The sequence below is a fragment of the Triticum aestivum genome, chromosome 4B (assembly GCF_018294505.1).
Source record: "Triticum aestivum cultivar Chinese Spring chromosome 4B, IWGSC CS RefSeq v2.1, whole genome shotgun sequence".
Lineage (NCBI taxonomy): Eukaryota > Viridiplantae > Streptophyta > Magnoliopsida > Poales > Poaceae > Triticum > Triticum aestivum.
In genome coordinates, this window is record NC_057804.1 from 332,007,449 (window position 1) to 332,022,023 (window position 14,575).

General features: G+C 48.6%; 1 long non-coding RNA gene across 1 annotated transcript; it reads left to right on the forward strand.

The window, feature by feature from the left end:
- Window positions 1-4,494: 4,494 nt before the first annotated feature.
- On the forward strand, window positions 4,495-6,401 carry LOC123092112 (uncharacterized). The gene is made up of 3 exons (XR_006444253.1): window positions 4,495-4,799; window positions 5,583-5,959; window positions 6,061-6,401. It is a non-coding gene; the product is annotated as an uncharacterized lncRNA (long non-coding RNA).
- Window positions 6,402-14,575: the final 8,174 nt, after the last annotated feature.

Below are 14,575 nucleotides of genomic sequence, written 5' to 3' on the forward strand. Positions count from 1 at the left end.
ATGCCCTCTCCTGTGCGAGCCAAGACCCACTGGTCGCGCCGCCTGGAGGGGCGGAGACGGGACATGCGCCTCGTCCCACATCGGGCGAATGTGACCACACCCCAAGTGGCGCTGTCGACCCACAATGACCACGCCCGCTCAGGAAGAGCCTAGTTGACCAAGAGCCCAATCACCAAGAACAGCTTCGGTTGCATCAGGTCCTTCCGGTAGTGGGCCTAAGGCGGCGAGACCCCAAGATGCTCCTTCTGGCTCGACCAGGAGCCGAGCGGTGTCGCGCTCTGCCTCCCATGACATTCCAGAGACGACGGCTGAAGAGGTGGCGAGAGCTCAACTGTTGTTGGACTTTCCTCCAGCGGCAGACAAAATGGATGAGTGGAGAGCTACCATTCAAAGCCTCCTTGGGTTTGCTGAGATCAACAAGACGCCATGCACGGAGCTATCACGGTGCTCACAGGCGACGCAGGTGGCCCATGCAGGCAGTCAAGATGGAGTACCGCGCCTATGGTGCAGTCCCCTCCATGGTAGCCGACTAGTTGACCAAGAGCCCGATCTTCATGATCGAGAGTCTCCTATGTTGTCACTTTCATATACTAGTGGGAATTTTTCATTATAGAACTTGGCTTGTATATTCCAATGATGGGCTTCCTCAAATTGCCCTAGGTCTTCGTGAGCAAGCGAGTTGGATGCACACCCGCTTAGTTTCTTTTTGAGCTTTCATAAACTTATAGCTCTAGTGCATCTATTGCATGGCAAACCCTACTCACTCACATTGATATCTATTGATGAGCATCTCCATAGCCCGTTGATATGCCTAGTTAATGTGAGACTATCTTCCTCCTTTTTTTCTTCACTACAACCACCATATTCTGTTCCACCATAGTACTATATCCATGGCTCACGCTCACGTATTGCATGAAGATTGGAAAAGTTTGAGAACATCAAAAGTATGAAACAATTGCTTGGCTTGTCATCGACGTTGTGCATGATTTAAATATTTTCTGTGATGAAGCTAGAGCATAGCCAGACTATATTACTTTGTAGGGATAGCTCTCTTTGGCCATGTTATTTGGAGAAGACATAATTGCTTTGTTAGTATGCTTGAAGTATTAATGTTTTTATGTCAATATTAAACTTTTGTTTTGAATCTTTCAAATCTAAACATTCATGTCACAATAAAGAAAATTACATGGATGAATATGTTAGGTAGCATTCCACATCAAAAATTCTGTTTTTATCATTTACCTACTCGAGGACGAGCAGGAATTAAGCTTGGGGATGCTTGGTACGTCTCCAACGTATCTATAATTTTTTACTGTTCCATGCTATTATATTATCTCTTTTGGATGTTTAATATGCATTTATATGCTATTTTATATTATTTTTTAGACTAACCTATTAACCTAGGGCCCAGTGCTAGTTTATGTTTTTTTTGCCTGTTTTAGAGTTTCGCATAAAAGGAATACCAAATGGAGTCCAAACGGAATGAAACTTTCGTGATGATCTTTCTTGAACCAGAAAGAAACGAGGAGACTTGGAGATGAAGTCGGAGACGCGACGAGGAGGCAACGAGGGTGGAGGGCGGGCCCAGGGGAGTAGGGCGCGCTCCCCTACCTCGTGGGCCCCTTGGAGCTCTCCTAGCCTAATTCTTTCGCCTATATATACTCTTATACCTCAAAAACATCAGAGGGAGCCCTGAAAACACTTTTCCACCACGGCGACCTTCTGTACCCGTGAGATCCCATCTAGGGGCCTTTTCGGCGTCCTGCCGGAGGGGGATTCGATCATGGAGGGCTTCTACATCAAACACCATTATCTTACCGATGAAGCATGAGTAGTTTACCTCAGACCTATGGGTCCATAGCTAGTAGCTAGATTCTTCTTGTCTCTGTTTGATTTTCAACACCATGTTCTCCTCAATGTTCTTGGAGATCTACGGTGTGTTTGCCGAGATCTGATTAATTCTGGATTTATGATCAGATTCTCTATGACTATTATTGGTTTAGTTTGGCCTACTAGATTGGTTTTTCTTGCAATTGGAGAAGTGCTTAGCTTTCAGTTCAATCTTGCGTTGTCCTTTCCCAGTGGGTGCAGCAAGGCACGTATTGTATTGTTGCCATGGAGGATAAAAAGATGGGGTTTTCATCATATTGCTTGAGTTAATGCCTCTACATCATGTCAGCTTACTTAATGCGTTACTCTGTTCTTTATGAACTTGATACTATAGATGCAGGCAGGAGTCGGTTGATGTGTGGAGTAATAATAGTAGATGTGGAATCATTTCGGTCTACTTGACACAGACGTGATGCCTATGTTCATGATCATCTCATTAGATATCATCATAATTATGTGCTCTTCTATCAATTTCTCGGCAGTAATTTGGTCACCCACCGTATTAATTGCTATCTTGAGAGAAGCCACTAGTGAAACCTTTGGCCCCAGGGTCTCTTTTCCATCATACAAGTTCTATTTTCCATCAGACTGATTTCCAATCTACTATTTTGCAATATTTTACTTTCTGATCTATAAACCAAAAATACCAAAAATATTTATTTTACCGTCTATTTATCTCTATTAGATCTCACTTTTGCAAGTAACCATGAAGGGATTGACAACCCCTTTATCACGCTGGGTGCAAGTTTGTAGATTATTTGTGTAGGTATTCGGTGACTTGTGCATTGTCTCCTACTGGATTGATACCTTGGTTCTCAAACTGAGGGAAATACTTACTCTACTTTGTTGCATCACCCTTTCCTGTTCAAGGGAAAAACCAATGCAAGCTCAAGAAGTAGCAAGTCCATCACTGTGTTGTCCCTTGCTACTTCTGGTCTTTGTGTAATCTGGCCGTTTCCATGCCGAACCACAAAGGGGCACCCATATGCCATAGGTGATCATGCTTGCACACCGACATCTTTGGCGAGCCAGGTAGTGGGTGTCCCTCGTGCGAACCTGAAGCTGTAGCCAACACGTCGATCTTTGTTAATCTTCATCATCCATGGCTCCCAGAAGAGAAGTGGAGTAGGGGCGCATCCTTCCACCTCGAAGGCTTCATCATGCGTGGCTGTGGGCGCCACGGCTGCGGCGGATAGAGCCAACAAGGCGATCGATGCCGTTAAAACTCCCGTCATGGCTGGAGCAGGGGCCTGGACAGCGGGCGCAGCCGAACCTCCACAAAATGCCACCGATCATGCTTCCATCGGTGCAGGTCACAGAGACGTGCAACTTCCTCCCGCTCACCCCACCGGCTCGTTCAACCAACACAATGTCGATGCCCACTCCTCTGCGAGCCAAGACCCACCGGTCGCGCCGCCTGGAGGGGCGAAGACGGGACATGCGCCTCGTCCCACATCGGGCGAATGTGACCACACCCCAAGTGGCGCTGTCGACCCACAATGACCACGCCCGCTCAAGGAGAGCCTAGTTGACCAAGACCCCAATCACCGACAACAGCTTCGGTCGCATTAGGTCCTTCCGGCAGTGGGCCTAAGGTGGTGAGATCCCGACGATGCTCCTTCTGGCTCGACCAGGAGCCGAGCGGTGTCACGCTCTGCCTCCCATGACATGCCAGAGACGACGGCTGAAGAGGTGGCGAGAGCTCAACTGTTGTTGGACTTTCCTCCAGCGGCAGACAAAATGGATGAGTGGAGATCTACCATCCAAAGCCTCCTTGGGTTTGCTGATATCAACAAGACGCCATGCACGGAGCTATCACAGTGCTCACAGGCGACGCCAGTGGCCCATGCAGGCAGTCAAGATGGAGGACCGCGCCTATGGTACAGCCCCTCCATGGTAGCCGACTCAGGGGCGGCCACTAGAGACGGCAATGGGGCCCCATACCCGCCAAACCCATGGGGATTTCATCCATTAGTGGCGATGGATGGGTGAAATTCTTCCCCATGGGGATATTTACCGAACTTATTTATTCCCCATAGGGTACAACGGGGATGGGGATGGTATACTAGTCCCCAGACCCGCTACCCAACGGGGTCCCGCATTTTAGATATGACATGTAGAACCATATATATGTCTATATATACATGAGGGCATGTACAATGGTGGCATACGCATACATATGCCCCATGAGAAAAATTAATTTGAGGCATCTATATTTATTTTGTCTCCCCAATGCAAGCTACCATTAGTGGCCTCATTAAGAAATAAAAAATAAAGACTCTACCACACATCCATCTCTACTGTTCACTCCAACCATTTCAAATTTTGTCACTGGACCACACTTTTTCTTTCAAGCACCTGCCTCCTGAAGAGGATCCCGCTTCCCTAACCGAACCTACTTTACGTCATATCCGATCCTGCATGGCATGCGAGGAATCACCTTGAGGCTATGCATTGTACATGCCCTAATGCAGTCAACCCTAAAAAATTTCAATAACCCTACCTCTCATCCGATCGTGCTCATCTCAGCCGCCGCCATGATGAAGAAGTCAACACGTCCTGCTCCTAGATCCGTAGCAACAAGATAAGCACAATACCGTAGCTCAAGGCTCCTAGGTAACGCTGATGCATCAAATTCATCATACACAACCCAGACACCAGCAGCCGGACGGCCATCACCTCGTCTTCTATAGCCATCCATCTCCACGGTGCCCTCTCTCTCTCTCTCTCTCTCTCTCTCGTGATTATCCCCTCTTCAAGCGACTAGAAAAAAGAAAGGGATAGGAGAAGCCGACCGCTTCGACGTAGCAGAGGCCGGCGGCGGCGGCCACCACCACGTAGTCCGGCAGCGGCGCAGGTGCGCCGTCCCCCTGAGCCACTCCCCGCCATGGAGTCCAACGATGGCGCATGTAGGTGCCTTCCTCCCTGGCCGTCGTGCCCCGCCGTCCTTAGCCACACCTAGCCGTCCTCCCTACCCGCCGTCCCCCGCCCCTCTTCTAGCCTATTGGCCCTTATGCTCCGGCGTGGACATCTTCTGCTGATGGAGATTGACCCATATACGATGGAGATTGGAATTTGTGAGATTGTTTTTCATGTATGTCTCACATGTAGTATCTTGTGGTACTGATCGGCGTCCAGACTTTTTAGATTCAGTCATGAAGCTGAAATTTTAGATTGAGTTAGTACTGATCATCATCCACAATTTTTTTGAGGAGATTTAGTTGTTTTTGGTCGACCCTGGGTTTGCAAACTTTTAGATTGATTGTAGTACTGTTCATCAATCATCATCCACTATTTTTTGGGGGAGATTCAGTTCTGAATTGTGTCGTGCTAGCACTGAATAATTACTCAGTAGTTTCAGAAATTAAAACCACATAATGATTGATTATGATTTTTCACACTTCTTTACTACCACAACAGTCTATTTACATGAATTGATTTGTACGCATGCATATGATAAATGCAGTATCATTTTTTTCATGATCTTTATGTAATTAATAAGTACATATATTACTCAATACCATATATATTCTTGCATTTAACATGATAATAATTTAGTGTGTACAAATCAACGCATATCCATTTATTCTTTCCACGTAGTGGGAGATAAGTAGCATTTTCAACATGGGGTAGCAGTACTGTACTGTACTGATGAACAAAATCTTATGTTTTAAACTTCTTTCATCTTGTAGATCCTTGATCCATTGGATTAATCCACCACTGGAAGCAGCAGCCTAGTCACCATTCCTACTCTGACATCCCCTCAACGTGAAGCTGGTGAGATACCAGTATCACAGGCTGAGCCCATGAATATAGAATCAGTTGTCATAGAGGAAGACAGCGAAGAAGATGAAGCAAAAGCGGAAGAAAATGAAGCAGAAGAAGTAGTCGTTCGTCCTAGGAGGAAGTTGACATCTCCTGTTTGGAAGGAGTTTAAGAAAGTAAAAGTGATGAACAGAATGAAGGCCAAGTGTAACTGGTGCTCAAAGAAGCTTGGAGGGGAACCAAGAAATGGAACGAAGCATCTCCTTGACCATTTAAAGATTGTACATGGAAAGAAGGTTTAGAGGTGAGTCAATCTAAGATTGTACATGGCACCATTTTTCAACTTCAAAGATTTTTATCTATTCATCAAGCATTTGTTTATGGTTGTCGTATGTGTTTCTGCAGCGCATCACACTATAGAGGCGGTTCCTTCTGTACTTACTACAAGTCAGCTCAACTTCAACAAATAATGATGCCGAACACATACCAAGGCTGTAGCTGTTAGCTTGCTACCTCTGCAATACTTTTGCGCATGATCATGTTTACCTTAAGTTAGTTATGGTCACATGGAACCTTATGTTGGAGTCAATAAATTATGTCAAGTGAGCCAGACAAATTTCGTAGTCAATAAATTATGTCAAATGAGTCGGACAAAATTTTGTCCTTATTAAATGTGGTGTTTGTATGAATACTCTCTTCAAGCGTGTGCTCAAGCTATTCAATATTTTTATGATATTTGTGTTCAACAATGGTGCATACAACATCTTGTCGCCATGTACCATTATTAGTGCATTTTTATTTGTTATTTCACTTTAAATGTTGGTTGTATTTTATCATATTATATATATGATTATTTGTTTATGGGGATGGGGACCCTAATGTGGCCCCGCTCCCCAGTGGGGCATGGGCATGGGAAAATTTCATCCCCGGTCATGTAAACGGGGATGGGGATGGGGTGATGGGGAATAGATGGGTACGGGGATGTTCTATGGGTCCCCATAGGGGATTGTCCCCATTGCCATCCCTAGCGGCCACAGCGAGCTTAGCAACCCCAAGGCATTGATGATCATGACGTGGCATCAATGGCTTCATCTGATCCACGACCCCGGAGATATCAACGTCAAGTGTTATGAGACGAGAGGAAGGAAGACGCGCACATCACTACTGAGCAGCGTCACGAGACACGCCGTCAGTCAGATTGGCGTAATGGTGCCAATGTCGACGAACCTGCTATGAGTGCTGGCGGGTACCTGCCTTACGAGGTAGGCTGCCCGGCCTTCAACCGCGAGCTGCGACAAGTCTAGTGGCCTTCTTCTTACACCTTCAAGCCTGACTTGCCGGAGAAGTACGATGGGAAGCTGAACCCGGCAGAGTTTTTTGGCATTTACACGATTGCCATTATGCCACTGGGGGAAGGGATGAGAAGGTACTTGACAACTACCTCTCATTGGCTCTTAAGCCGAACATGAGGTCCTGGCTAAAGCTCTTGCCGGAGGATTCCGTCTCCTCTTGGGCAGACTTGTGCAACGAGTTCGGAGGCGCCTTTACTGATGGGCACCTAGAACCAAGATGGCCTAGTGATCTGCAAACCCTTCTGCAGAAGGAGGGAGAGAGTTTGCGTAAATACTGGTAGAGGTTCAGTCGAGTACACGACAATATTCCAAAGATACACTCGGAAGCTGTGATTGCTGCATTTCATACGAATGTGCGCAATCGTAGAATGCAGGCCAAGATGATAGTCCGGTTTCCCAAGACCATTAGCAAGCTCAACACGCTGGCAGATAAGTATGCTTGTGCTAAATAATGAAGAAGACTTCCAGGGGAAGAGGTTGGCGCCGAAGTCGATTTGGAGGACGACGATGACCCTACCACCGAAGGAAGAACAATAAGAAGCGCAACAAGAAGCCAAAGGAGAAGTCAGTGATGTTCGTTGAGAGTGCCAGTGATCTTAACACCGGCAAGAAAGCAAAAACCAAGACGCCTGACAAGGAAGCTACTACATGCGCTCATTATTGGGCGGCAGCGGCTACCGAGAAAACCGACAAGTCTGACGGGCCATACTGCAAGATTCATCGGACCAAGGGTCATGATCTCCAAGATTGCAAGCAAGTCGAGGAGTTTGTTGAGAAGCAGAAAGTTGAGTATGAAAGGCGCGACAAGGAGAGAAACTAGAATGGTGCTCTCGGGAAGGGCTGTGGTGGTCGTAATGGGCACCATGACAAGTCTGATTAGCAGAAAGAGAAACCCGCCAGAGGCCCTAAGAGGAAAGACAATGAAGATGATAGAGAAGAAGAAGAAGAAACTAGTGAACAGGAGTTCCAGAAACCTATCGAGGCAATGTGCATTGACGGGGGTGCATCTTTGCACTCCTCTCACCACCGACTCAAGTAGTGGGCGTGTGAGGTTAATGCCGCAGAACCAATAGCAAGCGCTCGAGAACCGCTCAAGTGGTCCCGCACGCCCATCATCTTTGACATCATGTATCATCCAGACAGCAATAATGCAGTAGTTAGTTTGCGTTGTTGGTTTCACCAACAATCCGCAACCTCAAAGTCACCAAGATGTTGGTTGATGGCGGGGCCAGCTTGAATTTGATTTCTCCTGGTGTGTTGAAGAAACTCCTAATTCTAGATGAAGACTTGAAGAAGACTGGCACTTTCCAAGGAATCAACCAAGGAAGGAGCCAGCCGAAGGGAAAGATTACCTTGCTGGTAACATTTGGCGAGGAAATAAACTTCAAGACCGAGAAGATTGTGTGCGATGTTGTTGAACTTCTCCTACCATTCAACAAGATTCTTGGCCGACCAGCTATAGCAAAGTTCCTGGTGGCGTCCCACTATGCCTACAACACTTTGAAGATGCCTAGTCCTATGGGAGTGATTACCATCCCATCGGATAAGAGAGATGAAGTTATTTGTGTGGATAAGATGTAAGGAGACGCAGTCACAACAGAGGCCGTCGGGGCCCCAGTTCTCGCCCGGGACTCTGATAAGGACTCTGGGAAGCGCATCTCTTCAGAGTGTGCTGCGCTAGTAGAGACTTGCTGGAAAGTTCAACTAGCAAAAGTTCCAAGGCTGGTCCCCCTGCAACCAAGAAAGTTCCGGCGCAGCAGGATGACACTAATGGTACTTTCACCATTAGTACTACCCTTGACGACAAATAGGAAAGCACGCTTGTTGCCTTCCCGCGGACGAATGTCGATGTGTTTCCCTGGCAACCATTTGACATTCCCGGTGTTCCCAGGGAGGTAATCGAGCACCACCTTGCTATCTTTCCTCACGCTCGCCCCGTCAAGCAAAAAGTCAGGAAGCAAGCCTTGGACCGGCAACAGTTCATTGATGAGGAAATTAAGAAGCTGGAAGCAGCAGGTTTGGTCTGAGGGTACTGCACCCAACTTGGTTAGCAAATCCGGTGGTGGTGCTCAAGGCTAACATGAAGTGGATACTTTGTATTGACTTCACTGACTTGAACAAAGCTTGTCTAAAGGATCCCTTCCCCTTGCCACACATTGATCAGATTCTTGATTCCACCTCTCGATGTGACTTACTACCCTTCCTGGATGTGTACTCTGGGTAACACCACATCTTCATGGCCAAGGAAGACAAAGAAAAGATCACCTTCATCACCCCATGTTCCACGTATTGCTTTGTGCATATGCCCTTCAGGCTAAAAAGTGCTAGTTCTACATTCGAGAGGGCCGTGCAGATTAGTTTCCAACCACAACTACATGGGAACATTGAAGCATACATGGATGATATGGTGGTCAAAATCAAGGACAAATATTCACTTGAGGATCTAGAAGAAACCTTTGCAAACTTGCGGAAGATCAACTTGAAGCTCGATCCAGAGAAAAGTGTGTTTGGTGTTCCGTCCGGAAACTTCTCGGGTTCTTTGTGTCTCATCGAGTGATAGAAGCCAACCCCAACAAGATAAAGGCAATAGAGTAGATCCTAGCCCCGAAGACCGTCAAGGATATGAGACGCCTAACTGGGTGTGTGGTTGCACTGAGCAGGTTCATTTCTAAATCCGCTGAGCGCGTCGTGCCGTTCTTCAAAATTTTGAAGAAGGCTAGCCTAGTAAAATGGAACCTAGAGGTCGAGGCCGCGGTGCAGGATTTGAGACCTTACCTTTGTTCTACCAGACCCTAGGTTGCACCCCAGCCACAACAGTCGTTACTGCTATATCTAGCAGCAACAAATCAAGTGGTTAGTGCAGCCTTGGTAGCACAGAGGGAAATGGACAGCGAAGAAGCTACTGCGGCAGAACCACCCAGCGTTGAGACAGCTTTGTCCCCGACAAAGCCTGCCCGCGGTGACGAAGGGGGACCACATATCAGCGCTGACAAACGGGAAGGGGTCGCAAGCAAGAAAATGGTGCAACGACCAGTTTACTTTGTTAGCTCCCTCTTGCAGGGGGGGAGATCAAGGTACTCGGTGTCCAAAAAATGATCTTCGGCCTCCTCATGGCCTCGAGGAAGCTGCGCCATTACTTTCAAGCCCACGAGTTCACCATTGTGACTCGCCTCGCACTACAACGAATCTTGTGGAACCCCGAAGCCACCGGCGGAGTGGGCTCTGGAGGTATCATGTTTTGCCTTAAAATTTGAGTGCGCGTCAACTATCCAAAGCAGAGCACTGCAGAATTCATAGCGGAGTGGACGCCGACACCTGATGAAGAGACTGTGGAAATTGCCCACCTCGGCAAGGAGGCCCCTAAGGAATGGGTGATGTACTTTGACGGTGCTTTCTCGCTCCGAGGTGCTGGCGCGAGGGTATTACTCATTGCGCCTACTGGAGTACACCTCAAGTACATAGTCCAAATCCATTTCCCTATGGAAGATGCCACCAACAACAAGCAGAATATGAAGGGCTCCATGTCAGGCTCCGGGTTGCTGTCGAATTAGAATCAACAAGTTAGTCATACGCGATGACTCCCAGCTTGTTGTGAAGCAGGTGAACGAGGATTATCAGAGCCTGCTGATGGAAGCTTACGTCGAAGAGGTGAGGAAGCTGTAGGAGCACTTTGACGGGCTCCAAACAGAGCACGTACCCCGTGTAGAAAAAGGCATCGCTGATCACCCATCGAAGTCTTGCACAGAAGCTTCCCGTGGAACCAGGCACTTTTGTGCTCCACCTCACCCAACCGACAGTTTCTCCGTCAACCTTGGCCATAAAAAGAAGGAAACTCAACACAGGCAAACATTTTCTGGCTGAGCTCCCTAGAGCTGTTGCAGAAAAAGTTGCCAGGGTAGACCCTGCGCTGGCTGGTGAGCCATGCTCTCAAGCAGAATTTATAATTCTTGTCATTGAAGAAAGTGCTGCCACAGCTGAAGAAATGCCTTTAGTCCTTGTCGTCGAGCCTCAGGCTCTGACATGGCCACAATACATAGTCCAATTCTTGCGAACTGGAGAACTTCCTGAGGATCCAGAGGAATCTAAGATAGTGGCCCGTCAATCAAGTATTTATCACTTTGTGTACAATACTCCGTACAGAAAGAGGCCCAACGCTGTGAAGCTGAAGTGTATCAGCCGAGAAAATGGACTAGTGCTGTTGGCAGATATACATGGAGGCATGTGCGGCTCACATCTAGGATCGACAGTACTTGTCAGGAAAGCTTACCTGCAAGGGTTCCACTGGCCCACCGCCCTTCGGGATTCTACTGAGCTCGTCACCAAGTGTGAAGCATCCAGTTCCAATCCAAGAATATCCATCAACCAGCTCAAGCCTTGCTGACCATCCCTTTATCCTGGCCCTTCATAGTCTGGGGGCTTGACATCTTGGGCCCCATCCCCCATGCTACCGGGGTTTTTGAATTCTTGTGCATGGCAATCAACAAGTTTACAAAGTGGCCTGAAGTAGAACCAGTGAGAAGGGTGATGGCGCAGTCAGCTATCAAGTTCTTCAAGGGACTCGTGTGTCGGTTTGGAGTACCCAACAGAGTAATCACCGACCACGGCACCCAGTTCATAGGCCGCGCCTTAATGCAGTACATCCAAAGCCTTGGAAGCAAGGTCTCTTTCGCCTAAGTTGCCCATCCAAGGAGCAACGGACATGCGGAAAGGATGAGCACAGAAGTGCTGCGAGGGCTGGAAACAAGAACTTTCGATAGATTGCGAAAATGCGACAAGCACTGGATAAATGAGTTGCCAGTGGTTCTTTGATTGATCAGGACGACACCACATCGAGCAACCGGCCAGACTCCCTTCTCCCTAATATATGGGGCAGAAGCAGTGCTCCCCACGGAAATCATATATGAGTCGCCTTGGGTACTTGCCTGTGATAAAGTAGCGCAAGAGCAGCTACGACATGACGATGCCATGCTCCTTGAGGAGAACCATCTCCGGGTAGCTGTACGTGCTTCACGATACTATCCAGCCCTGCGTCGCAATCATAGCCACAAGGTTCATGCCCGGAGCCTTGAGGAAGGTGTCCTTGTCCTTATGCGTGTTTAGTCTGCCAAGGATTCAAAAAAGTTGACACCAAAGTGGGAAGGCCCTTACCGGGTAGTGCCTATCACCAAACCTGGCGCAGTCTGTCTAGAGACTGAAGATGGCATCTGAATGCAAAACTCATGGAACATTGAGCATCTTTGTAAGTCCTACATGTAATGCGTAGTTGTCGGGCCTTGTCCCGGCCGCCTGTTTTGTAAAAGCATAGTCCCCTTGACTTGTAACCCTTTTTACAAATCCAGGCGCAGACCCTATGCAAAGATAATAAAACGAAGCGATGGCACAAGACTTGCATGCTTGTTTAATTAAGTATGGTTTTATTGTGATTACAATAACCCTAATTTGAGATGACTAATCCCCTATAAAGGATCATATGCGGCAATTTTCTCCCCTGCACTTCTATTTTCTTGAAGTTAACAACATGGTTCTACCATGGGTGAACTTCCCGGGAGGAAGAGTGAGAACAAGCCAGCATATCTGTCCCCGACAACTCTTTCTCATTAGGAATGATAAGGAGGGCAGCCAACACAGATAAGTTCGCCTCGCCATCCATGATGTATTCACGTATGAAAAACTTGGACGTAAGGAAACCTTGTCACTCCCAACATCTGTGCTCCCATCTTTTGATTCGAAGTCTTTTTTGGTCAAATTGGTTGCAGTAGAAGATGGGGGGGATTCACAAGAGGCCGACCTCCATCCCCGCTCCTAACCCGTCAAACAGGGTTTGGTAGCAGTTGTGGAAAGGACCGGCAGGATGTGTTGCCGGAAAACTTTGTTTACTTGAAAGTATTGATGGATCATTCCTCAGCATGGATATGACACGTGCACAAGTACCCGACAAGCATTCTTTTTCCATTAATACATGGATAAACAAGTACAGATCATAAAGAATACAAACATGGATAGAGGGTTAAATAATTTCAAATAAAACTTGGCTAATGCCTACAACTTTTAAATTGAAAAATGATAAGTGCCCCATAATGCCTTTCTTGTCCCTCTCCTCCTAGGAAGTGCATCGAGAAGGAAAGAGGGCAAATGGAGCGCATGGGCAAAAGCCCAGCCCGACCCCATCAGGGCCTCCTAGGAGGGCGCCTCGTCGGCAAAGAAGAAGAGGCTGGGGATGGGAAGCGGCTAGGTGATGCCCTGATCACACCTGCCAGGACCACATGAACGCAACAAGAGGGCACACCAGCAGGGAAGACAAAGCCGATGTCCACGAGGAAGCCTGCTGGGGTCCCGGTGGTGGAAGTTGAGTCGACCAGGCCAAGCACCCCCGGCAAATCGCTCTGCTGGGGTCCAGCTGCAGATGGTTGTGCTGCCGGTGCCTAGCTAACAGTGACGGTGCGTCCGGCGCTCTGCCGGAGTCCGTGTCATCGTCTTCATGCTTGACAACCAAGGGCTCGGCCTCGCCGTCTTCGCCATCAGTGACCTCTTTGTCACTATTGCTCGAGGAGGAGCTTTTGTCATCGATCGAGATTTTTGTGCAACACCCTATGAAAGCACACGAGCACCTGAAGACCTTGATGGAGAGCAGATCGGCCTCCATTAAATTAAAAAGGAGGATGTGCCGTTCCGCTAGGCTATGGGCACGTGAAAAAGTTTTCCAGCCACACCGGAGAAGCAGGACATGAGGTGCGGGGAACCCAACATCCTCCCGCATGTTGCCATTGCAGAAACCCGTCATGTCCAACTTCAACAAGTGTTGTTGTTCGACCTCGCGTAGCCTGACGATGAATTCTAGCGCCGTGTCTCCAACATAGCCTTCCATTGGAGTCGCCGCGGCTAGGGGAGGCACGATCGGAGCACCACCATGTCCATCTCGACCCGAGCACTTCGCCGCCCATGACCGCAGTGGGCAAAGTCTGCCAGGGAGGTGGACGGCGTCACCACCGAGGCCCCCCTTGTCAAGGACATGGTCGAGGAATTGTCTGAGGAGGAGGACGAGGCCGACGACCCCTCAACCATGAAGAAAGGACGCACCTTGCGCCGGGCCAGCTCTGGTGAGCCAGTCCGATGCGGCAGGGCTGAGCCGCGGCAAGGGGTTCAGGTGGAAGCCGCACGCATGACAAGGGCCATGGTGGCGAAGAAGAAGGCCGTAGTGGCAAAGAAGAAGGCGACCGCCTCTCCTTCATCCAAACGCTACCGGACTCCATCGCCTTCCCTTCCTCCCGCAAACGCCGGCACGGAGGTCGCCTTTGACTTTTCGTCCCTCAGCCCGAGGAGGAAGAGGGAGGTGGCAGAAGAGTAGGTGGAGGACGAGTAAGCATTCCGCCCCTCGTCGTTCCCATCCTCTCCAACCGTGCCGCCTTCCTTGATTTGTTTTTGTCTTCGCAGGGAAATGGAGACACTGGCCCAGCGGGTGGCAAAGAGGGCCAAGGCCTCAACGGGCAACCAACCCCCGGAAGGTACCTCAAAGGCGCCGCTGGTGGTAGAGAGCAGCCCGGACACTAGCCCGCGGAACAGCCCCCGGC